General features: G+C 36.8%; 1 pseudogene; it reads left to right on the plus strand.

Moving 5' to 3' along the window:
• The first annotated feature begins 1,219 nt into the window (after positions 1-1,219).
• The window catches only part of LOC109387991 (trafficking protein particle complex subunit 3-like), a 52,432-nt pseudogene continuing 28,672 nt past the window's right edge, over positions 1,220-24,979 (plus strand).

The raw sequence follows: 24,979 nt of genomic DNA on the forward strand, positions 1-24,979 counted from the left end.
AATAGTAACATGACTTGAACTTGATATCAATAACAATAATACTACCCCTAATATATTTCAGCAACAACTAACATTTTTTTACTAAGAGTCTACTACATGCCAAGTAAAATTCACAGCAAGACCTTTGCAATTCTGATCTTGTGTATTCTTCACATCTGTATGAGTTAGCTATCTCAATACTATGAGCCAGATTTTAGACTTGATTAAAATCTGTTGCCCATGTTCACATTGCTAGTAAGTGGCAGAATCAGGTCTCTAGGAGCCTGAGATTGTAACCAGTTTGCTTGAATAAAGTATCAAAAGTTTGACACTTTTTGTAAAAATAAGAGATTATAAAAACCAAGTAGTCAATCTTAAATTTTACTTATGACCAATGTGTCACTGTATAAAAAGGATTCATTTTAAAGGTTGGTTGCATTTCAGGAAGGACCCAAGAATGAGATTAAAGTAATTGTAGGACATGGTGAGGTTTTCACCTATTTTCTTCCTTTTTCTCTGTCTTTTTTCCTTTAATAGGTATTGAGTTTTTGCCAAGACTGCTGGAAGATTGGTACATACAATGCAGAAAGATGAAGAAAAGAAGCAAATAAATTGAGGGTCATGGGAGGCAAGATTCTCACTGTTAAAAATGGAGTTACAAATATAGGAAGGGGTGAAACTAGAACTGAAACTAGCAATGTGAAATTTTTATTTAAAAAAATTTTATTTTAATTTATTTTTATTTTAAAAATAAATTATAGGGCTGGCCAAGTGGCGCATTTGTTGAGTTGGCTTGGGAGCGCAAGCTCTGAGCATCAGGGCCCTGATTCGGATCCCACGTGAGGGCCAGTGATGCTGCGCCCTCTACAGCTAAGATGATGAACAACAGCTCAACCTGAAGCCGGGCTGCTGTGAGTCACCTGTGGCGGTGCAGGCTGCAGCGAGGCTGCAGTGAGCTGCCCTGAGCTACTGTGAGTGGCTGGCAGCCAGCATGAGTGGCCGGCAGCTGGTGAGAGCTACGGTGAGCCACCATGAGTGGCCCGTCCAATGACCAGCAATAGATGCCTTGCCTGGGAAGAATGCAATGATCACAATACCAACATGGGCCAGTGAAGCAACATCCTCCACAACTAGACTGAAGAACAAAAGGACAGCAACCTGTCTGTTCCCCTCCCCCAATTCCCCAATGAAAATCTTTTAAAAATAAATAAATAAATAAATTGTAAAGTTTCTCGTCAAGATGGCAAGGTAAGTAATCACTGTGCTTGCACCCTATTGTGATATCAAAATTAAAACCGAACTACAGAAAAATCACCATTGAGAGTCACCTGATGTCTAGCTAAACAGAAGTCCTATAACTACGGACATACAGAAGAAGCCATGTGGAGACTGGTGGAAGGGGATGAGATGCTGAATGGGCTGGTCCCACACCACATGTGGCAGCTAAATATTGGGAGGGATATCTTGCTGTGGAGGTCCAACAAGAAGATCAAGGGGTCTCAGCCTCTCACCAGACTCCTCAGCCCAGTGTTCCAATGCTGGGAAAAGAAGTCTTCACAACTTCTGGCTGGGAAAATCAGCAGAGATTGTGGCTGAGTGAGACAGAGGGTGACTAGAGTACCAGGCACTCCTCTTAAAGATACTGCACATGGACTTACTCTCTGACAGACTCATTTGCTCTGAGCTCCAGCACTGGGACAGCAGCTCAAAGGGTTTCAGGGACATACTGGGAGGAACTGAATTGTCTGTCTTCAGGACAAGGGCTGGAGGGGCAGCTTTCTCCCAGATAGAAGTGAGGCAGAAGCCATTGCTCCTTTGTTGAGCCTTTCCATCACCCAGCCTGCATGTATGTGCAGGCAGGAGCCATATCTGAATCTTATTCAACCTGGCTAATGCCTGTCACTCTGCTTTGGTAATTCCCTGAGACTCTGTTATACTTAACCTGGGGGCCCACCTTAGCCACTTCCAGTGGCATTTCTATACAAACTGCCTGTCTTGGCTCATGTTGTCGACTTTCCTAAAACCTTTCAAAGGTTCACAAACTCCAAACAGCTGCATCTGGCCTCAGATGTGCCCTATACCTTATGCTGAGCAGCTCCAAGTCCAGGACTAGCGGCAACTGGCCTTGGTTCATGACTTGTCCTCTCCCAGACACCTCCAAGGCAAGCATCACTGGCAGTCATCTGTAAATTGCTTTGTGGATCATTCTAGGTGGACCCAGGCACAGTGCCAGCTGCGGTTGAACTAGGCATGTAGCAAGGCCCCTCCCAGGAGGCCCTAAGGCTGGCACACTTAGTGGCAAGCTTTGGACTGACTACAGCAACACCTGGATACTCCTTGGAAAGCACACCCAAATGACAGACTGAGCAGGCACCAAAGCACTGCTAGAACAAATCCTACTCCATAGGGTCACGCCTGCACAACATCTCCTCCACTGTAGTCATGGTCAGTCCTCACAACCAGTCAGCCTGAGGGTCAATCCCTCCTACTGACATGCAAACAGCAACCAAGACTCAACTACAACAGGAGGGCACAAACAACACACATGAGGGACACACCTAGAGCACCAGGGAGACTGTGCTACTAGGCCCCATAGGACACTGACTACAGAAGGCCACTCTATGAAAACCAAAGACACAGCAGCCCTACCTAATACATAGAAACAAACACAGGGAGGCAGTAAAAATGGGGAGACAAAAAAACATGTCCGAAATAAAAGAACAGAAAAAACACCAGAAAAAAAACCTAAACAAAATAGAAACAAACAATCTACTAGACACAGAGTTAAAACACTGGTTATAAGGATGCTCAATGATCTCAGAGAGAACTTCAACCAAGATATAGGAAACATAAAAATGGAGATAGGAAACATAAAAAAGAACCAGTCAGAAATGAGGAACACAATAATTGAAATGAAGAATACTTTAGAGGGAATCCACAGTAGATTAGATAAAGCAGAGGATCAAATCAGAGATTTATAAGATATGGTAACATAAAATACCCAATCAGAATAGCAAAAAGAATACAAAAAAAAATCAGGATAGTTTAAAGGGCCTCTGAGACAACATCAAGAGTAACACCATTTGCATCATGTGGGTACCAGAAAGAGAAGAGAGAGTGCAGAGAATTGAAAACCTATTTGAATAAATAATGATGGAAAATTTTCTTAACCTGGCAAAGGGAATAGACAAGTCTAGGATGTGCAGAGAGTTCCAAATAAGATAAATCCAAAGAGGCCCACACCAAGACACATCATAATTAAAATGTCAAAGGCTAAAGACAAAGAGTGAATCTTAAAGACAGCAAGAGAAAAACAGTTAGTCACCAACAAGGGAGCTCCCATAAGATTGTCAGCTGATTTCAAAAGAAACTTTACAGGTCAAAAGGGATTGGCACGAAATATTCGAAGTAATGAAAAGCAAGGACCTACTACCAAGATTACTTTACCAAGCAAAACTATCATTTAGAATTGAAGGACAGAGAAAGACAAGGAAAAGCTAAAGGAGTTCATCACCACCGAATCAGTATTATAAGGAATGTTAGAGGGACTTCTTTATGAACAACAACAAGGAGAAAAAAACATAAAAATGTAAATAATAAAATGGCATAACTACATATCTATCAACAATTACTTTCAATGTAAATGGATTAATGCTCTACTCAAAAAACATAGGAGGGTTGAATGGATAAGAAAACAAGGCCCATATACATGCTGTCTATAAGAGATCCACTTCAGATTGAAAGACACACACAGACTGAAAGTAAAAGGATGGGAAAAGATATTTCATGAAAATGGAAACAACAACAAAAAGCTGAGGTAGCAATATTTATACCAGACAAAATAGACTTTTAAACAGTGGCTATAACAAGAGACAAAGAAAGACCCGGTAATTTTACTTCTGGGTATTTATTTGAAGAAAATGGAAACATTACTTCAAAAAGACATGTGCATCCTTATGTTCATTGCAACATTATTTACAATAACCAAGACATGGAGCAACCTGGAAGTTCATCATTAGATTAATGGATAAATAAGAGGTAATACATAGTATATACAATGGAATATTACTCAGCTATGAAAAAGAATGAAGTCTTTCCATCTGCAAGAACATAGATGGACTTAGGTGTTGTGCTGAGTAGAGTATGTCAGACAGAGAAATATAAATGTTATATGATTTCATTTAGATATGGACTCTAAAGAACAAACCAAACAAACAGACAAAACAGAAACAAACTCATAGATACAGAGACTATTTTGAGGGTTGTCAAATGGGAGCGGAGGAGGTGGTGAAAAAGAGGAAGGGGTGAGAAGTACAAATTGGTAGTTACAAACTAGTCATATGGATGTAAAGTATAGCCTAAGAATATAGTCAATAATATAGTAATTACTATGTATGATGTCAGGTGGGTACTAGATTTATTGGGGTGATAACTTTGTAAGTTATATAAATATCTAATCACCATATTGTACACTAATATAATATTTTGTGTCAACTGTAATTGAACATTTAAAAGATTTAAAAATTAAATTGTAGATAAGTAGGTATAGAAGTTGATATAGACATATGTGTGTCCACTTATATAGATATATACATATAGTTTCCAACTCTTTGCCCTGACCAGCCAATGAGGAATGATGTACCATTTGAAATCAGCACAACTAGCACTGAGATCTTGGTTTTTATAAATACTACCGTATTTCCCCATGTATAAGACATACCCTTTTTTGAAAAAATTGGGGCCTAAAAACTGGGTGCGTCTTATATAGTGGTTGTTGTTTTTGGTTGGGAGTTTTGACAGTGATGAGGAATAGTATGAATTTTATTATGAATAAAACTTGAGTTCAGTAACTTTATGTAATACATTTTTTTCCCAAATTTTGGGCCCAAAATTAAGGTGCGTCTTATACATGGAAGCATCTTGTACATGGGGCAATATGGTATTTTCCAATAAAAGGAACCAGGTTTTCTGAAGAAGTGTCTGACTCCAGGGCTAGGGCAAGTAAAATACAAGTTGCGCCTGGGACAGTGCCTTCGGCTGGGAGCAAGGAAGCACTCAAAGAATGATATAAATGTGTCGAAAGTATACAACAACTTCCAAGAGGCTTCCATTGACCAAATATGGAGGGATTTCAGCATTAAATAATAATAGTAACTTTGAGTAAAACAAACTCAAAGTAAATAAATAAATAAATATTAAATTGAAGAGATAGCATGTTCTACTTTAAATAGAATTCCAACTACTATGTGTAAAAAGAATGCTGGAGTTGGAAAATTAGCATTTAACAACTTTAATACTCATAATTTATGCAAGCATCATAAATGGATGCAAAAACTGTGAGGAACAGAGTACTTACAGTGTCAAAATATATTTCTACCAAATAGTTTAAAATTCTTACTAATAAACACATTAAGTAATTATTTTTGCAGTGGAGAAAACTGACATTACCTTAACCAAACTATGAAGGTTAACATCACCAGTAAAATAATAGCCATGGTGTACTTTCTAATACAATGTATTGAGGAGAACACAAATCAATATAAAACATTCTATAAGGTCACTGGCCTGAATTCTGTAAACCCGTCAAAGTCATGAAATACAAGAAGTACCTGATGAATTCTTTCAGCTTAGAAATGACTAATAAGAGATGTCAATTAAGTACATTATAAGGTTCTGGATTGTATTTTAGTCTTTTACATCATATTTTTAGGACAATCTGAGATTTGAATGGGGTTTGTGAATTAGATGATAATATTTAATGAAAATTTGATCAATAGTTGTTTCCTGATTGTGACGATTTTACTGTGGTTATGAAAGCAAGTTTCCTCATCTAGACAAAGGGTGTATGGGAGCTCTTAATATTCTCTGGCCACTCTTATGTAAATTTGAAATTATTTCAAAATAAAAAGGGTTTAAAAAAGCAAGAGGGAGGAGATTAGTAGGGACAGAGAACAGCAAATGCCAAAGTGCTCAAGTAGAGAAGGAAGGTAGAGACAGAAGGGCAAGATGGTGGAGCATAGCGAAGAAAGGGGTGCAGTACTTACCAGGTAAGGCTTGAGAGGTGTGCAGGGGTTCTATCCTACAGGACTTGGCGGGCTGAAGACATTTGGGTTATACCGTCAAAGAAAAGAAGCCCTGAAAGTTTTATAGGGGGGAATTAACATGATGTGATTTTTATGTTTTCATACTCTGTATGCCAAGTGTAAATTAGATTGGTGGTGGTGGGCTGGGGAGGACAAAGTGTAGAAGCAGGAGTGAGGAGACAAGTCCGTGGGAAATGACGATTGCTTAGCCAGTGACCGCAATGTGGATGAAAAGGAATAGATATTTGAGATGTATTTTGTCATTACAACCTACAGCTACAGCCTGATGGATTGAATGGAGGAATTAAAAATGACTCTGAGGTTCTCTGTACAATCAGGGAACATGTATATTATACTCTTGTATGTCCCAAAGTACACACATAATATCAGGTCTTGCATATATAAAATATTTCATGTTATTGCATATGTGTTGTTTGATATATTTTTTATCATTTGGATATAATTTTAAGGGTTGACATAAGTATGGGATAATGCTTCTATAGTGGATGTTTTATGAGGAAATTATGCAGGCTTGTATTTTAAAGCATTTTTAAGTGCTAATGTAAGCTATCAATGCGATTACCACTATTATTCTATCACATTTTAGATAATTTAATATCAATATCATAGTGGTTCAGAATGCCCACTCTTTAGTTGCTAACTGATGGTTCATAGAATTACAATATTGTAGCATTAAAAGTGATTTTGGAGGTGACTACTAGACTCCTAAAATAATACCATATTTCAGTATTTTCTGACAAATGTCCATCTGATCCTGCTCTAAAGATCCTGGGAACTAGAAAATTTCTGCATCCATTTCAAAGACTAATTAACAAATATTGATTTCTGCTGCCTTCTTTTTTTACTTCTTTCTGCTTCATTTATCTCTATCATGCCCTTTATGAGGAAATAAGTGTGGAATAGAATGGTGTAATATGCAGAGGTCATTCATTCTAGATTAGTCTAATATGGGAAATACATTTAACAAATGGATAACTAGAGGCTTTACAAACCATTCAAGGGCTGAGAATGTGGTGTCAAGAATGGCACTTTGATGACATGGGGACATGAAGGTAGAACAGGGAAATCATCACCAGTGACTTCCAGCAGCCTGCAGTTCCAGTGCGGGATATCTTCAGGAGGAGTCCAGAAAACCTTAGGAAGCTTCCACTAATGATCTTAAAGGTATGAACACTGACGTGGATAATACTCAGGAGGAATTACAGTGGCTGCAAAAAATAGCTTTCACGTGTTGCTTTTCTGCTGATGCCCACTCACCTGTCTAAAGCTGCCAGGATACTCCTTCTTCCTTCTCTCCACCTTTCAGCTAGAGAAGGAGTCTGGAAAATGTGGCTTTTAGCTTCCTTCCCCTGCAGTCCTTGGGAATGCTTTGAGGGACAGAGGTAGTACTGAGATCAGGAAATAATACCTATTGTAGGTGGGTAAGTGTTATTCTTTCTGCCGGTTCACTATCCAAATTAATGGCTTATTTCTCTGAGCTTGCTTTTAAAGTCAGTTGAAAGTGAATGTTTCATCTTTAGTTAACCAGAATCTTTTAATATCAATATAATAAAAAGCAAAGTGAGGAATTCAGGAATATCCAATTCGGATTAATCAGATTTTCATTGAGATGGCAATGTTAATTTAGTCACTTTTTTTGTTCTACTTTGATATACACTTATGGAGAACAAACAATGGAATTTCAAACCCAAAGTCATTAATGTATTTGATCATTTAGTTTGGAAAACAACATTAGGTCTGATGACAATTTAGATAATTAATGTGGTAGATAAGTTTTACTCAACTGCCAAATATTTATTGAGCACTTAAATTGTCATAAACCCTGTTAGGCTTGGGGGACACAAAATTAATAGTCAATTATCTTCATCCATTTCATGTTCTCTATGCCCTTTGCTTACTGGCCCAATCTTAGCTGGCTGAAGCTTTTTAGCTGGTAGTGATTTAAGTGTTGATTCCTGAAGAGTCTGAACCTGCCTCACTTGTCTGTTTGCTTGCCTGCTCATTTATTTGTTCATTCATTTGCTTTGCTGTAATTTTCAATTACTTTATGGAAATAAGAGGCAACCCTAGAGAGTCCCAGAGGTTCCAGACAGTTTTTCCTTCTCCCACTGAATAGCAGTGACCACAATTTATCCTTGTTGATTAAGACCTATCACCACGGCCAGTGTACTATCCTCTGCCTCTTACTTGAATGATGTGAGGAGTGTAACGTGGCCAAGTGCAAAATGGCAGATGCTGTTTAAACTACCAGTATTATGAAAGCAGTGGTGCCTGGAGCAGGCACATTCAGATCCAAGGGAACTGATTATGTGAGTCATTTCTCAATTCTGCATTCAATGACATCATCTTGGAAGCTTGAAATCAGCCTTTGGAAATATTTACACTACAGAGATCAGCAAATGCTACATACAGCATAGGTAGGGCGTATATCAATTAGGGATTTAAGACTGATTACAAAGACAAGTACCATAGCAGCTAAGTACGTTTTCTTTAGAATGGTGTGTGTGTGTGTGTGTGTGTGTGTGTGTGTGTGTGTGTTTGGGGGAGTGCTGACTACTTTGACCCCACTCTTACCTTGTCTTTATTATTTTACTGAGGATTGTCATGAGTAGTTAGCTTTATAAGTTAGTCTTTAGATTACAGAATATTCAGGTGGGATTATGACTGAACATGGGAGTAATTAACAACATCCAGTGATGGAATCTCCAACCAGTTTGATTTTGTGTTACCCTTTGGAGGGAGTAGATGAGAACATCTTTATGTGTAAAAAAGATCACTGAGTACTTTTAGGTGAAAGCATGAGATTGTTATTGTTATATGTTGTTATAACATGTATCATAATAATATGAGTGTGTATATAGATGATGAGTAGCAGAGGGTTTGCCCTGCTGGCAGTTAATCTATTGTCTGCTCTGTGAGTCCAGTGTTGTTCCTGACAGTGCTTACCCAGCAGTAGCTCTGGGACAGCACTTAGTTCCAGTTTTAAGCGTTTTTTGTGCTTACACATTTCCCAAAACAGCCTCATTATATCCCCTCAGAGGTACCAGTTATAGCTGAGCAGAAGTCTGTCCTTAGAGATCTGGGTTCCATTCCTGCAATGCGCTGGCCGAGTTCCTGAGGTACCAGCACGAGTCAGGCAGTGTCTATCTTCTATCCCAAGGCCTAGGGCCCAGCTCGGCTGAGCTCCTTCTCTGGGTGGCCGACTCCTTTCTAAGGAGGAGGACTGAGGTCTGCATGGAAGTTCCTCTTCAAGCTTCTAGGTTGTAATCCTCTCAACCTCTTAACCTTTCCCTAACTTCATGATGGTAGCTAGTAGCTGTTTCTTCCATTTACTATCTTTGTCACATCTTTTAAAAATTCTTTTGAGTCAACCAAAATCTCTTTAACCAATTCTCTATATTAAATTCTCACCATTAAAATAACTAATGTGGTGTCTGTTTTCTTAGGCTGTTAATAATACTTACCATCAATCAACACATCTCTGGTAAAAAAAGCTGGACATACATGGTTAATGTTTGTTTTGTTTTGTTTTTCTTTCATTCCATCATTCTTCATTTTTATAAAATGGAAGATCAAGTTATTACTTCTACATATTATACATCTTTCTGTTGCACAAGTTTATTTGTGGCCCCAGGTGATCAAAAACAATAAGAAAAGTATCTGTGATAGAATAAGTTGCTCAACATAATTAAGTTTTATGAAATAGAGAAAGAAAATGATTACAGAAGTTAAAAAATTGGAGAAGCAGGTGATTAGAGAAAGAAGATGAAAAGATAGAAATAGACAAAATTGAGATAAAAAAGTTAGTCATTTCTAGATTTTTGATTTGAGGGAGCAATTCCAAAACTATTATCAAGAACAATATAAAAATGAACATTAAAAATATTTTGTCATGCCACCATATGTTAGCACCATCACTTCAAAAGAAAATACATTTTAATAAAAATGGAGAAATAACATATCAGAACATGTCAGTCCTTCCCTTGAAAAGACAGTAACTTACTATTGAACATAAACATATGCAGATATGTCACAGACATTCCTCAAACATCACTCTCCCCGTCTGTATTTAGGAACAAAAGTGGCTATATCTTCAGCTAACTGGATTAGTTGAAGGTAGATTTCTTTAGTTCTTTCCCAAGCTTCCCTTTTCTAAAATGGACTGCCCCTCATGGCAATTTCTTTGCTAACTATGGTCTAAAATTTCAGGACAATTGTCCCCCCAACCCCCACACCCCTCCAGGATGATGCTACGTTTTCAACAGAGATGTGCATATGCAAAAAGTCAGACTTTACTCTTCTGTATCTTTCTATTCCCCATGGAAGGTTATATGTTTATAATACTTTACTGAGGCATTGGGGGTACCTAGGAAATTTACTCATAGAAGAAAAAATACTGAAACTGCACACTAAATAGGCCTTTTTTCCAGAGTTCAATGTGGAAAAATAGATATTTAATAGGGTCATGTCTTAGAGCTGGCTAAAATCAGAGATGGCACCATTTTCTGAGCAAACACACATTGAATTTTTTACTGTATAATTTTCAAACATAAGGAAAGAAGAGATAAAGACACAATAAACTCTTGTGTATTCTATTCACCCAACTTGAATAATTTTAAAGGATTGGTTTATCTTTAAAAAAAAATCCATTCCATAACTTTCTTTTTTTCTGGAGTGTTTTAAAGCAAAAATCAGACATCAGATTATTTTAATTTGGTTCTTCTAAAATAAAAGTTACGCAGAGGCAGAGTCCAATCCACTGTGACTCTTTTATTATTTACTCCCAAAGAGTATTAAGCACATTCAGGTTCAATGCCCACATGCTTCAGCCTTTTGCCTTAAATAAAACTACTCCTCTTCTTCCTTCTTTCCCAAAGCTGTGAACAATCCTGGGTTTCCCATAGAGGGTTGTGCTTACATCCAGGTGACTGTTGGTTGCAAAGTAGAGAGGGATTTTGGCTACTTTTATTACTTCCGCTTGGGCAGAAAAAATGGGTTGTGATAAAAGGCCATCATAATTCTATCACCTCTTTTCAGATGTCAACAAACAGGAGCTCCCTCTCTGTTCTCTGAAAACATTAAAATAGCAAGGAATAAATACATGTTGCTTGCATTATGGTTCATTCATCTTCTTTTGAGAAAGTCCATGTGGCTGTTAAGGTCAATTGTCAACAATTAAAAGTTACTAATCGCATCTATACTCTGTGAGAATAGGGGAATACATGTCTTTCCTTTTATGATGAGTGTTAGGAAAATTTTCTTGCTCTTAGAAACTATTTTACTAAAGAAGTTTTCAGAAGAATCCAGTCCCCCATTGACTGACTTTCAGAACCTAGTCAGGCTCCCCTATGTCAAAGCCTGCTCCTTTTTCCATCTCCTGAGAGACACCTCCATTTAAGCTGCCACAGGTCCATTTTCCCCTGCTTAGGAAACTTTACTTACAACTGTAGAGTCTAGTCTGATTCTAGGTTCAGTTCTTTCCTACCATTTATTGCACTCTGAGGGATGCAATAAAATTACCCGAGTAAATATCACAGGTCTAAGTTTTTCTGTTAAAACAAACTGTGCATAGTGGGTGCAGGAGAGACTTTAACAGAGTTGCTGTGGATGAGACATGGGAATTTATGTGTTGCTCACAGGCCTGGGTCAGGTTTTTGTACTCCAATTCTCAGTATCCTCTGAGGCTTCTCCACGAGGATCTATTGAAGATGTGTGGTCATTAGGGGGTAATTCATGCAAAATGTTTACCTGCACATATACCCACACCTGAAAAGTAATAATTCAGGGTCATTAGGGTCCAAATTCATATTAAATACACTGCATACTCTATAACAGCGGTTCTCAACCTGTGGGTTGCAACCCCTTTGGGGGTCGAATGACCCTTTCACAGGGGTCGCCTAAGACCATCGGAAAACAAAAGGATATTTACATTATGATTCATAACAGTAGCAAAATTACAGTTATAGTGTAGCAACGAAAATAATTTTATGGTTGGGGGTCACCACAACATGAGGAACTGTATTAAGAGGTCGCAGCATTAGGAAGGTTGAGAACCGCTGCTCTGTAAGGTATTTTGCCTGTCATGTAGATACCAAAGTGTTATCACTCACACCTGTGCTCCTCCTCTCAATCCTAAAATCCCAGAAGGTTATGGGTCAGTGAGAAATAGTGCAAACTGCTGTGGGTTTCACGAGCATCTGTCCCTTGTGAGTATCTTCTTCTATGAGAAGTCCTTTGGGAAGAAAAACGAAATTCCACATTTACTTGCCTTAGATTGTAAAGAAGCAAACTAAGGTAAGTGAATGGGGGTAAGATAAGGATTTGTTATTCCCCAGCTCATAACAATCAGTTCCCCAATAGATCAAAAATGAGAAAAGAGACAGGATGGTCTCTCAGTTACACATGCACTCCCTGCATTATCTTTAGTTCCCCGTCTAATTGTGGACCAGAGAAGGTTTCCTCCTAGACTGAGAAACGGACAAAAGACTTGCCCCTAGTTTAAAATTAGATGTGTGATGACATGATGAATGTTAATTTCTGAATGTAAAAGTCTTTAGTAAATATTAATTCATGCCTTTATAGCAATATTTTTCAATCTTTACTGTGATAAAATGTCTGAGGAAGCTTATTTAAATGATACCCTTCAGATCCTCAGGGATTCTGACTTAATATATCTGAGATGGACTCAGCGATCAGCATTATTTTTAACTAATATCTTTAGGGATCTGGATACAAAAATCTGTACCATTTACTGTGAGAAATATTCTCCCACAGATTGTAAACATATGAAGTAAACTTTACCTTGTAATTGAGAAGAAAAAACAGTGTAGTGAGTATATATTACGTTGCACAAATGATTTGACTTTACCGACTGCCCCTAGCTCCAGCATTCTGTGACACACCTGGGTCAAAATAATCTTGCTTTTTTTAAATCCACCACACAGTTTTGGCTTATGCTCTCATCCTACAAAGACTCTTGTCTTGCTTCCTTTTTCCCTTTCTACTCTCAACGAACAACAATTTCTGCATGAGAGAAAAGTACGGTAGGCTGGCTGCAAGCAATTTTTACTTTGTTTCTGAGGCAGAGGAGCCCAAAGTCATGACTTGACAAGAGGGAATAAACAAAAGTGAAAATATACAAATTATCAACTCAATAAATTATCTTGCCACCTTAGTAAATCTACTGGTTTTAATATCCTTGATCATTATAACAATGTTCATACCACTTACAATTCCCATTTGGTGTATTTTTGAAATATATTTTCTAGTTATCAAAGTAATTCATGTACATTATAGCAATTTGGATGATACTAAAATATTATGAAAGTAAATAAAACCCTTCATAATTTCAGCAAGCAGAAAATAATTTTAATACATGTTTTATAAAGAGCCCTAAAACCCCTATACCAAAACTTTATTCCTTTGTTTCTTAAGCAGAATCCTGAAATAACCATAAATGGAACAACCGCATAGGAAAGACTAGTAAGAATAAACATGACATAATGGAGTATGGACAATAATAATTGCTGGGATAATTACTTGAGGTTTTCTTCTTGCCTGGAATCATTTGGCTTACCACAGGACACTTGCATGAGTGCCCAGTTGCACTTAGTGGTCAATATGTTCGATCTCTGAGACAATAAATGGCCTAAAGCAAGTTATATTTAATAGTTTATTTTTTATTTTTTTAATGTATTTATCTAAATCTTCAATAAGTACCAGCACTCAAATATAATATTGGTAAATTTTATAGGCAATAGTTACATATTACCTTTTTTACATTGATTTATTTGTTTATTGTCTCTCTTGTTCATTTGCATCTTTTGGCATAGACCCTAGTTCCTTTTATCTAGACTAGCCTCATCCAAATCTGTTAATGACTTAAACAAAATTTCCACTTCTGGAACTCTGCTGGATCAAAATTTCCAGGGATTAAGCTTTGAATTTTGCATTTTTATTAAATAACATGAGAGGCTCCAGTGGTTGGCCAAGTTTGGGAACTACTAAAACAGGACAAAAAGACGTGGGTGTCACTAAGAAGTTGTTTCTTTTTAAAAATAGTTTTCAAAATATTTAAACTTCCTTTCAGAATCTTTTCCCCCAGGTGATAGCTTCTTAATTTTAAGTGACCCAAAAATGTGTATTTTTGGTCTTACAATCGTTCCATTTTGAAGAAAGATTTGATAATATTGTTTAGAATTGCTAAAAATAAGCCGTTCTTATTTAATTAGTTTCTTATCTCTCAAATATCCATGCAACTCAAGTAAACAAATATAACTCATATTTTTCTTTTACCAAGATAATTCAGTAATTTTTTTGCCTGAATCAGTCAAACTAATTTAATACCTTATTGAAAACTGTTCATTTTCATTTCTGCTATCATGACTGTGTATTAGACTTTCTGATGGTTTTAGATAAAAGAATGGCAATTTAGTTTAGCTACAGTGAATAATTTTTGTAGTCTTAAAAAAAGGGAGAAATGGGTCTTATGTATGCTAATGAATCAAATTATGGGTGTTAAGCATTCTGTTGATCCTTTCATGCCTCCTATATCACTGAGTATTTGCAAGATGTGGAAGCAGCTAGAGAAGAGAGTTACTTCCAAAATATGCACATTCAGATAGAAGGTGGGTTACTATGTGGTTAAAGTGTATATGTTTTTCTGAGAAGCAATACTAAAGGTTTTTCCTTCTTCACAGGATTCACAGAATTATAGTGTGTCTGAAATGAAATACTGTACATGAAAACTCACTAAAAGAGTAGAAAAATCTATGAATTGTTTTTAGGTAACATTTCTACATGCAGTATATTTTATCTGAGAAGGCTTAAGTCAAGCGTGGATTTAGAATGTGCAAGACAGTTTTTCAAATTTGTGATAGCTTTTTTATTTTCCTTGTGAAGTATTTTGCTTGCTTTGTTCTCCTAGACCAATTACTTGTTTTGTTGATTTGCAGCTCAGTTAATTATCAGACCCCTACCAGCAAGTGATAGTCTTTAGTGTACAGAATTGGGCTAAGTATCAGCCTTGCCTTTTTTCAAATGAAATTTCTCCCATGGAATAGAGCATGGACTCTTGATGGAGAAAAACCTTCAGCTTCAGAATTAGATACTAAATAGACTAACCAGTTTTCAAACTGTCTGCCAGTGCAGAGAAAGATGTGAGTCATTGGGGATGGCTTCCACTAATTGTCAACCACAGCCAATATTATAGGTTGCTATTTCTGCAACATATTCACTTTCAGATGTGATGTTTGAATCAGAATTATGAGTCTGCTTGGCCATGAACCTAAAGAGAAAAATATTATCTGATATTTTGTTCCTTTGTTTCTTGAAATTTATGAGATTACTCTGGTAACTGTGAAAATTATGTGGGCATACTTATATATAGTTTTAAAGTTTATTATTTTTGCTGGATGTCACTGCATTTAATACTCTGTATATCGTGGGTCCCAAAGAAATGTATACAAGTGGACACTTTGGTCAATGTTGCTCAAGCAGTAGTTCGTCGTAATCAGAAGTGGAGAAAGAAATTCTGAGCCCATAATTATAATACTCATGCTGACTCATTAAAAAAGAGAGAGAGAGGAAAAGAACAAAATGAAAAGAACAGTTACATTGATTGCCAGATCCTGAGAAATATACTTCCTAAAAATTTATTTCCTGGATCGGAATTTGATCAAATTACATACATGCAGAAGTGCCCACTCATATTTCCACACTATGAGAAGGGAATCTTTCAATTTTCAAGAATGCTTCAGAGAAACATTTTAAAAATGTTTCACCAATGAATTAAAAACATAATGATATTATTATGGTATTAAATTACATAGAATTATCATGATGGATTTCTGGCCACATAAACTATTTTTCAAATTGTTTCCAGGTTATAAAAATACTGTGAGAAAGCAGAATAGGTTTACACAAGAAGTCCCATGAAGGCTTTCTGTGGGGGAGATTATTTTATTCTGGTGGTATATGTTTACTTCCATCGAAGAAACGGGTTTAATGTACTTGGGCATATCTACACAGGCTAAACGTAAAACAATTGAGAATTGAGCCAGGGATTTAGAGAAGTGCATCGCAAACTTGAATGTGCATACAAATCACCTAAAGTGTTCATTAAAATACAGATTCTGACTCCATGCTTCTCTGATGAGGCCTGAGCTTCTGCATTTCTCAGAAATTTCCAGATAATGCTCATATTGCTCAGACCACACACTAGGTAGCTGGGATTTAGAGAAGTAGATCCTGTACCAGACTGCCCATTAAAGTCACCTTGGAAAGATTTTAAATCAAACAGGCCTGGACCATAACTGAGATCTGAATCCGGGTAGCCTAAGTGGGACGTAAATGTGTGCATAGTTATAAAGCTCCACTACTGACTCTGAATCTCAACCAAGGTGGGGAGCATTGATTTCACCAGGGGCTCTCTCTGCTGAGAGTGCATGTAGTGTAGGATTTTGCTGGGTAGGAGGTATGTGGATGGGCATTTGGGGTGGGAGAATTTTAGAGGCCAAGAGAGAAGGAGAGTTTCATTCTAAGCAGGTGCACCTCCTGCTGTCAAAGTTTCTTTCCTCCCAAACAGAGAAGCACTGATTTGTGAGGGAAAAATAATTTGACATGGTGTCACAACCTCATTTTTCAGAACTAAGCCCAAAGACGGCTGAAATCATCTTCTAATTATTCTTCCCTCTCTAACGCTGCTCTCGTCATACTGTTATTTCTGAAAATCCCTAAGAAACAACTGCCCAAATTTTGCAGTACATGTTTCCTCAGCTCAGAACACTGTTACCCCAAATATCCCATGGTAGCTCTCTTACCATTTTCAAGCATTTGATCAATGATTGTCTCCTCAATAAACCTTCCTAAACTCAATTCAAATGACAACTTTCCACCAGCTGTTATTTGTATGATTTTCATATCACATTCTATTATATTAATATTACTTATTTATTTTATTCACTGGTTATTTTTTGGTTCTCACTACTCTCCTCCACCACTATTAGAAGGTAATGATGGTACCAATCTTTGTTCACAGTTATTGCCAAACTTCAGACTTTCTTTCCTCATCATTCTTCATTATAGTAGCCTGTTATATTACTTTATTATATATACTTTATTATTATTCCTTAAGTGCTCTATTTGTCTGTCTATTTACACACACACACACACACACACACACATATATATATATATATATATAAAATTTTTGTTTTTGAGTTTATTATTAGATCATAAATTCTTTAAGGATAGTGACAGTTTTTCATAATCATGTACTACACAAACATAACACCTCCTATCACAGAGTAGATGGGAAATCAATACTTTTTGACTCTTCAAAAATGGTGGTGGAAGAACTTCAAAGATATTCTGGGTTTTCTGCATTGCTATACTGTAATGAATAATTTGTTTTGCATTTTCCTGGATAGAAAACTATTGCCTGATGTGGATGGCTGATTTACTGCACTTTTATTCAAGTGGAAAAGAGCAAACAAATCAGTTCGACATTTATTCCCCACATGTATGCTATGATCTTTTCCCTAAGCAAAATTTAGATTATAATTGTGTCCAGTTGATCTGCATGCCAAAAAAGTACCCAGGTATTCAGACTCTTCCTCCCTCACCATCCATTTTCTTGGCTCCAAAAATTCATACCCATGATTCTCTTAATGAAGAATTGGCACTGCAAAAAGTCTGGTTCAGCCCAAGGCAAATTCACACAGCTGGCTAAAGTAATCACATGGTGGGATGCTATTTTTCTACTTAAATATACTTGTGGTCTACCGAGAGCTCACTATTTCATTGTTGTTTACTTTGGATCCAGTGGGGATCTACATTTTCCATTATACAGCACTGCAGCAACCCTGTAGCTGCAGAGGTTACCCACACTGACATGGCATCCATGAGGCACTGATGCCCGGATTTGCTAACCTGGCTTACAGCTGGTGTCTGGGTGTTCTTTCCTGACCTAAGTCGCCCAATTGTGTTGATTTATTTCCATAGTCTATGGCACAGGAGACGGTACTCAAAAGATCAAATATTTTATCATTGTTGTCCCCTTTGATTTAGCTACAAACACAAGTAGGTAGAGGGAAGAAAAAGAGGCCCCAGTTTCAAACTGCAAATCCAATAGTATTGTTTTCTAAAATTATAATAATGGTTAAAATCAAAGTAATCATTTCAGAGTCTACAAGATAGGAGCTAATGTAGATCATTTTGGATCTCTTGCTAAACCTCTTGCTTAAAAATTAGTAGTCATTTTGTTCAGTCATTTATTTATTAATTTACTCAAGATTATTTACTAAATTCTATAAGATACACAATGTTCAGCAAGGCATTTAGGGACAAAACTTCAACAATTCTTATGCAAAATATGGAAAAAACAAGGAAGTAGAACTATGAATGTAGTGATTGTAATAAATTTAAATCCAATTTAACAAAAGTTTATTAAACTACCTATTTTGTGTTCAAAATATAGCACCTACACATATACAGAGGTCATTAGATGGTTTGATCAATTATTTGCTGCATACTGTGCACACATGAGTTTGAAAGATATAAAATGTTTGAATTTAGAAAAATCCTAGAACATTTAACAGACAATGCTGTAAAACCATACTCTATAGTATCTTTTTTTTTTAACAAAAGGAGTATAAATAGTGAAAAAAGAGAGGAAAGCTTTAATTTAAAACATGTATTTGGAATTTACTCTTTGTCAGAGTGTGTTAGGATTTTATGGTGGTTGTGGTAGAGGTGGGATTACAAAAAGAGTTTATAATCCTTACAAAAAGGGGCTTTAGTAAATACACCCCACCTCCAGGATCTCAATTTATCCACTTTAGAACTCGCACCCCAAAGGCAGATATGGGAACTGTACCCAACTAGAATTGTGCTGCTAGGTGTTCCAAAATTCTGTTTAGGCTGACATGCATTCTGATACATTGTGGGGATGTGTACTTAAGGGTAGCCTGACAAGGACCAGAGCAAAATCTCCTGGCCTGCGTGGCTTCCCAGTTGTGCCATTAGCAGCTGTGATGGTGGTTTAGAGGGAGAGTAATTACAGTCAGCACCTGTGGTCAGCCTGGAGGAGGCAGATCAAATGTCTTATGGCCTGGATTGTTTGGCTAGCAAGTCAGAGTAAATTTGGCCCCTAAATTATAAATAAACTAGATAGCTAGATAGATAGATGATAGATAGATGATAGATAGGTAGACAGGTAGATATATGATAGATAGATGATAGATAGATAGATGTTAGAAGCCTCATTCACCCAACACTTCCTCAACAGTGAGACTTCAACTCTCTCCCTTCTTTTCTGTAATGTAATTTGGTAAACTGAGCTGGGGTTCTTTCCCACACTTTTTTAATCCTTCAATAGGAATACTCTCTTTTTCTTTCAAAATAGACCTTGATGGTCCATTAAACAATTGTCTCAGTAATTAACTCCTAGAGAACAGGAAGAGGTCAGTCTTTAAACACTTTCCCATCACTAAGAAATATTGTCAGTACATTCTGGATGGTGATGGTGTGTTGGGGTGCTTATCCCAGAATGAAATGAAAAAGTTCTTAAAATATCATATTAACTCCTGAAAGTCAGGCAGTAGTTGTAATTTTGAGGACCAAAAAGCTTTGACTATCATTATGTAGGTCCCCATTTGGGGACCTTACCTCACACAGGGTGTTTGATAACCTGGAATGTGGGAAAGAGTCCAAAAAAACCCTAATTTTATTGTATCCTAATGACTTTTAAACATTTACATCATTAATCTTGTAGAAGGAAAACTCACTTATAATTCCTTGAGACTAGAACCTCCCTCTATTTTACATGTGACCACAAAGGAATTTTTGCATAATTTTAATATGCACTGTATTTTATGGGAATGTAGCTATTGTATAAATCAAGGGGAAATTATACACTATTCTGTTTGGGAATTTACCGAGAATAATTCATATTGTAGAAAATAAAATGAATAATACTAACTCCAATGATAATATTTAAGACAGTATAATATACACAGCATGAGTCAGTATCTATGGTTATGAATTCACTGTTGTTCCAAATATAGGCACAGTCCTCTGATCATTTTGTATCATTTAATGTAGTTCTGCCTGAGCATGGGTGTAACAAAAGAAAGCAGTGCTTTAGTATAAATTGTTTTAATTTTATTTCACAAATGCCAAAATTCAGGTTTTAGATCATTTTTAACCCTGTATAGGCGTTATTTTATCTGTGAATTTCATGTCAGGAAAGTAATGGGGTATTAAGAATTATAAATAGGAATTTTTATATATCTGAAAATTGGAAAACCATAGTACTGATTCAACAAAAAGAATTTTTAAAAGTTCCATTCTCTTATTAAAATCATTTGGAAGTTCACATCCTGCTATACACAAAAACTGATACAGGTAATAATTAGTAATGACAAAATACAATATTTGGCATCATGAAGGAGGAACAAAGGGCTAGTAGGAGCACAGATAAAGGAGACCCAGGCCTCGAAGGATGAGTAGAGTTAATCTGCAGGGCTGGATAGAGGATAAGGAAACAGTGCAGAAAAATCACACATAATAAGTCCAAGTATACGATGTATTTAGTAAAAGGTAAATAGCTCTAATTTAGGGGGGAGAGGGGTTGTTCGTAAATAAAGATTTTTAATTTTTTGCTTTTAAATTTCTGGATGAACACAGAGCACAGACTGGAATAACATTTGGAGTTTCCCCTGTAAAATAGAAATGAATAAATGCAGAGAAAAAAGATGGAGAAGAAACCACTGGAAAGTTAGATAATTTCCAGCAGGACTAAAGTAAGTGAAAAGAGTGACCATACTAATAGTTTAATCTTTAAAATTAAGAACATTTGCATATTTTTACAACATGGATATAACAAAGTTGTGTTTCAAGTAATTGTATATGATTCAAATCCCAGGCCAAGTGAATGAGTAGCATTGCTGCCTCCTACATTTCCACTCAGTATGAGCTGAGGTTATGACTAGGCTCAAAACATTTCTGAAATCCACTTTGTCTGGCTTCAATCATCTTGGTGCTCTGGACCACGTACAGACTGTGAGACTTAGTCTGTCTGACTCAAACAGAAACGTAGTGTGGCTATGTTTGTAAGGGTAGAGTCATTTAGGAGTTGAGAGTACAAAGTTGGAGCCTATGGTAGGCAAAATAATCTCCCCTTCTCCCTGGAAAGATGTTGATGTCCTAAACCCCAGAATCTGCGCATATGTTATATACATGTCAAAGGAGAAATAAGGTTGCAGATAGAATTAAGGTTGCAAATCAGCTGACTTTAAAATAGGGAGATTATCCTGGATTGTCTAGATGGACATAAGGGTCCTTAGAATTGGAAGAGGAAGGCAGAAGAAACAGAGTCAGAAGAAGATGTGGCTACAGAAGAGGTCAGATGAGATGTGATGGGAATAATGCTAGACTAATACAGTGCCAGAAAGTGTGGGTTCAAATCCAGCAATGACCCATGGTGATGGCGTGATTTTGGACAAATTGCTCAACTTTTTTCCCCATCTACTTCTCATCTATAAAATAGAGAGAATGACGATAATGCTGCATACCTTACAGGGTTATTGTAAGGGCACAGTGAGTTATTTGAGTACATTTCTGTAAATGTCTAAGAATTGTGCCTAGAACTCAGTAAGTGCTACCTAAACCATTACTAGAATTATGCTCTAGTGTTTCCCACCCATATAATTTCTGGACTCATGAGGAACTCTCTGGAGTCGGGTCCTGCATGTTTCTTCTTGTCTGCCTGGAATGTCTCTAAGACTCCTCTTGCCTCCTCTCTCTCTTATTTTGGGTCCTAGTTTAAATGCCACATTGCCACTGAAGCGAGATTGACTACCCACTCGCAGCATTTTTAACTCCCTCATCTCACCTTTCCCCCCATAGCATTGATCGTTTATCTGCCATACTAAAAATGTATTTTTTTTATTAATCTTCTCCAACAAATTGAAGGTGATGACTTTTTTTGTTCCCTGCTATATCCCTAATGTTTAAAACAATACATAGCCTAGAGTGGGTACTCAACCAATATTTCATTTGTAAACTCATGAATAAATACATTAATCTAATGTGGTTAATGCTCAAGCTTTTAGGTTGTCTGCAACAATTTTCAGATTTCAACTCTAATTTGTTTAACCTAAGGTTGCCACAGTGCAAGGACTTGCTAAACTTAATCACAAAATCCCTTCCATACCCCTGTCACTGCTTCTTTGGTTACTGCTGCTGCTGTATGTTCTCTTTCTTCTTCATTGAACCTTGTGTTATTTTAGCTTGACTTGACTTGCCTCAAGCTGCACTCTACACCTGCTGCTTAATAAGACATGCATTCCTTTTTTGGCTACCTGGTCTCCTAAGGTGCCTCAGGTTTTATGTTTTACTTTTTGTTTTTGTCACCAGGTCCTTAAGGCTCAGTGGCCATACAATAACCCTTTGGCTTGGGCGTTACTGCCTCAACACACACCAGAACATCCATTTTCATTTCCCAGACCTCTATAGTCTGTTATAACTACCCTTTTGATATCAACTCGGCAGGAGACTTTTTATCTCACTTTGATAGTTTTGAGTGGGGGAACAAGAAGTATCCACATAGAATTCTCCTAGAGATGGTTTCTCCCCAAATAAATTACAATTTCTATTCTGTTATCTATATTAACATATTATTTTCAAGATGGAAGAGATGACCATAAACTTTGGGTCCAATATTTGGAGTAGAAGTCAGGCTGTGACAGGTGTCGGATCAGGCCATTGAAGCTTATATTTATTGCTCAAGGTGTTTGCTTGGCCTGGGTCTGCTTTTCCCACCACACCTTACATCTCCCGTCATTAGTTAACTTTTGATGACCCTCTGGTTCTCAGCTCAATCTCATTGATTTAAGAATGTCTTTTCTAAGTCCCCAACCTGAGTCAGTTAACCCCTTAGGTACTTTCACATGATACACTGTACTTTCCCTGTGGCCAGTGACAATTTGTCGATTTGTGTATTTATTTGATTGGTATCTCTTCTTCAGCTATGAAAGCAGGGAGCCAACCTGCTTTACTCAACACTATATCTGAGCAAATGTGGTAGGTGTTGAAGAAATATCAGTTTTCTTTATTTTCCCTTCCTATCATAGAACTTATCACAATTTATAAATATAAATACACTTCATTTGACTCCTCTTCTAAACTATAAACTCCAGGAGGGCAAACACTAGGTCCGTTTCCTGAAGGTTAGCATAATTCTACAGGCACTGTACAGGCACTTGAAACTATTAAATGACTGGATGAAAGAAATTATGAATTTTCCTCAATTAATGACCTTTATTAACACCAAGATTATTTCTGAGTACCTCTTTGATCTATGCAAAAGAAACATTTCCTTCTCTTCTTCTTCACTCTGTTGAGATTCCCATGGCTATTACCTCTAAAGCTCTAAAGAAAAGAGGGAGAGATATTGTCTCACAATGTTAGGCTTCTCTTTGTTCTTCATCTTAGATCTTAACCTGAAATTCCGAATTTCTAGTTAAATCCTACCTTCAAGCAAGCCTACCTTAAGAGTTGCCTTTCATTCTTTATCAAAAGTTTTGACTTTCTCCCCAGTTGATTTTCAGGCTTTTCCCCCAGTGATTCAGAGGACAAGAATTATACTTTATTCTTTGTGTAGCCAGGTACATAATAGACTCACAATTATTTTGTTCAATGAATAGATTAGGTACCCTTAAATAACCACACAACTAGAGAAAACCCAAAACAGTTGTCAGACTAACAAAGTACCAAATGGAACTAACACTCCAGAAATCATTATATGAATATACAAGCTTGGACAACCAAGTTCGTGAACTCATCCTAGAAAAAGTGCTACATACTTCATTGCTGAATATCACTACAGTCACCTTCAAAGTGCTCTCCTTGAAAAGCTATGCACCAAAGCCAGCTCCTAGTCTACCCTTCAAAGCAATTTTGGAACTCTTTTTCTTGAATGGCCATCAGAGCTGTTGTCATACTACCCTTGATGTCCTGAATAGCATACAAATGTATTCCTTTCAATATTTCCTTTATCTTCAGGTGAAGAAAGAAGTCATTGGAGGCCAGATAAGGTGAGTACGGAGGGTGTTTCAATACAATTATTTGTTTACTGGCTAAAAACTCCCTCACAGACAGTGCTGTGTGAGCTGGTGCATTGTCGTGATGCAAGAGCCATGAATTGTTGGCAAAAAGTTCAGGTTGTCAAACGTTTTCACGTATCCTTTTCAGCACTTCCAAATGTAAACTTGGTTAACTGTTTGTCCAGTTGGTACAAATTGATAATGAATAATTACTCTGATATCAAAAAAGGGTTAGCAACATTGTTGCAAGTTCATGAACTTAATTGTCAGACCTAGTACATGTAGGGGAGCCTAATACTATCTTAGTTACAGTCGGTTCCTGGCAATAATGTATTTGTTACAGGTTGGGAAAACCATAAAAAGCATCTAAATATAGAGGATTTTTATTTAGTGGTGTCTATCAGTGCATGGATTGAATATTAAATAGATTTTTTGCATCCCATTAAGGTTAAAGTTTCCATTTAACAAGATTTCTAAATGGGTAGAAAAGGTAACCTGCTGTAAAATTCAATGTATAGTTACAGTTAGTTATACAAGTTACTTACAAGCAGGCAAATACATTGGGGCAACACTGGATGACCCAAGTTTAGTGTGGATTATTTTAAAAACAAAAAATGGTATTTGAATATTTTAATAATATTTTTAGGAAAAGAGCATGTATGCCTACTTAATCCTATCTTTATTTTCAAATTTTCAACTTTTCAGTATTTTTGTTGTTAAAGTTTTGTTTTCCCTTTCTCAGAACAAGAACAAAATATCTTACCAATAATCATTAAAAATTGGGTAATC

This window comes from Hipposideros armiger, unplaced genomic scaffold (assembly GCF_001890085.2).
Source record: "Hipposideros armiger isolate ML-2016 unplaced genomic scaffold, ASM189008v1 scaffold_177, whole genome shotgun sequence".
Taxonomy (NCBI): Eukaryota; Metazoa; Chordata; class Mammalia; order Chiroptera; family Hipposideridae; genus Hipposideros; species Hipposideros armiger.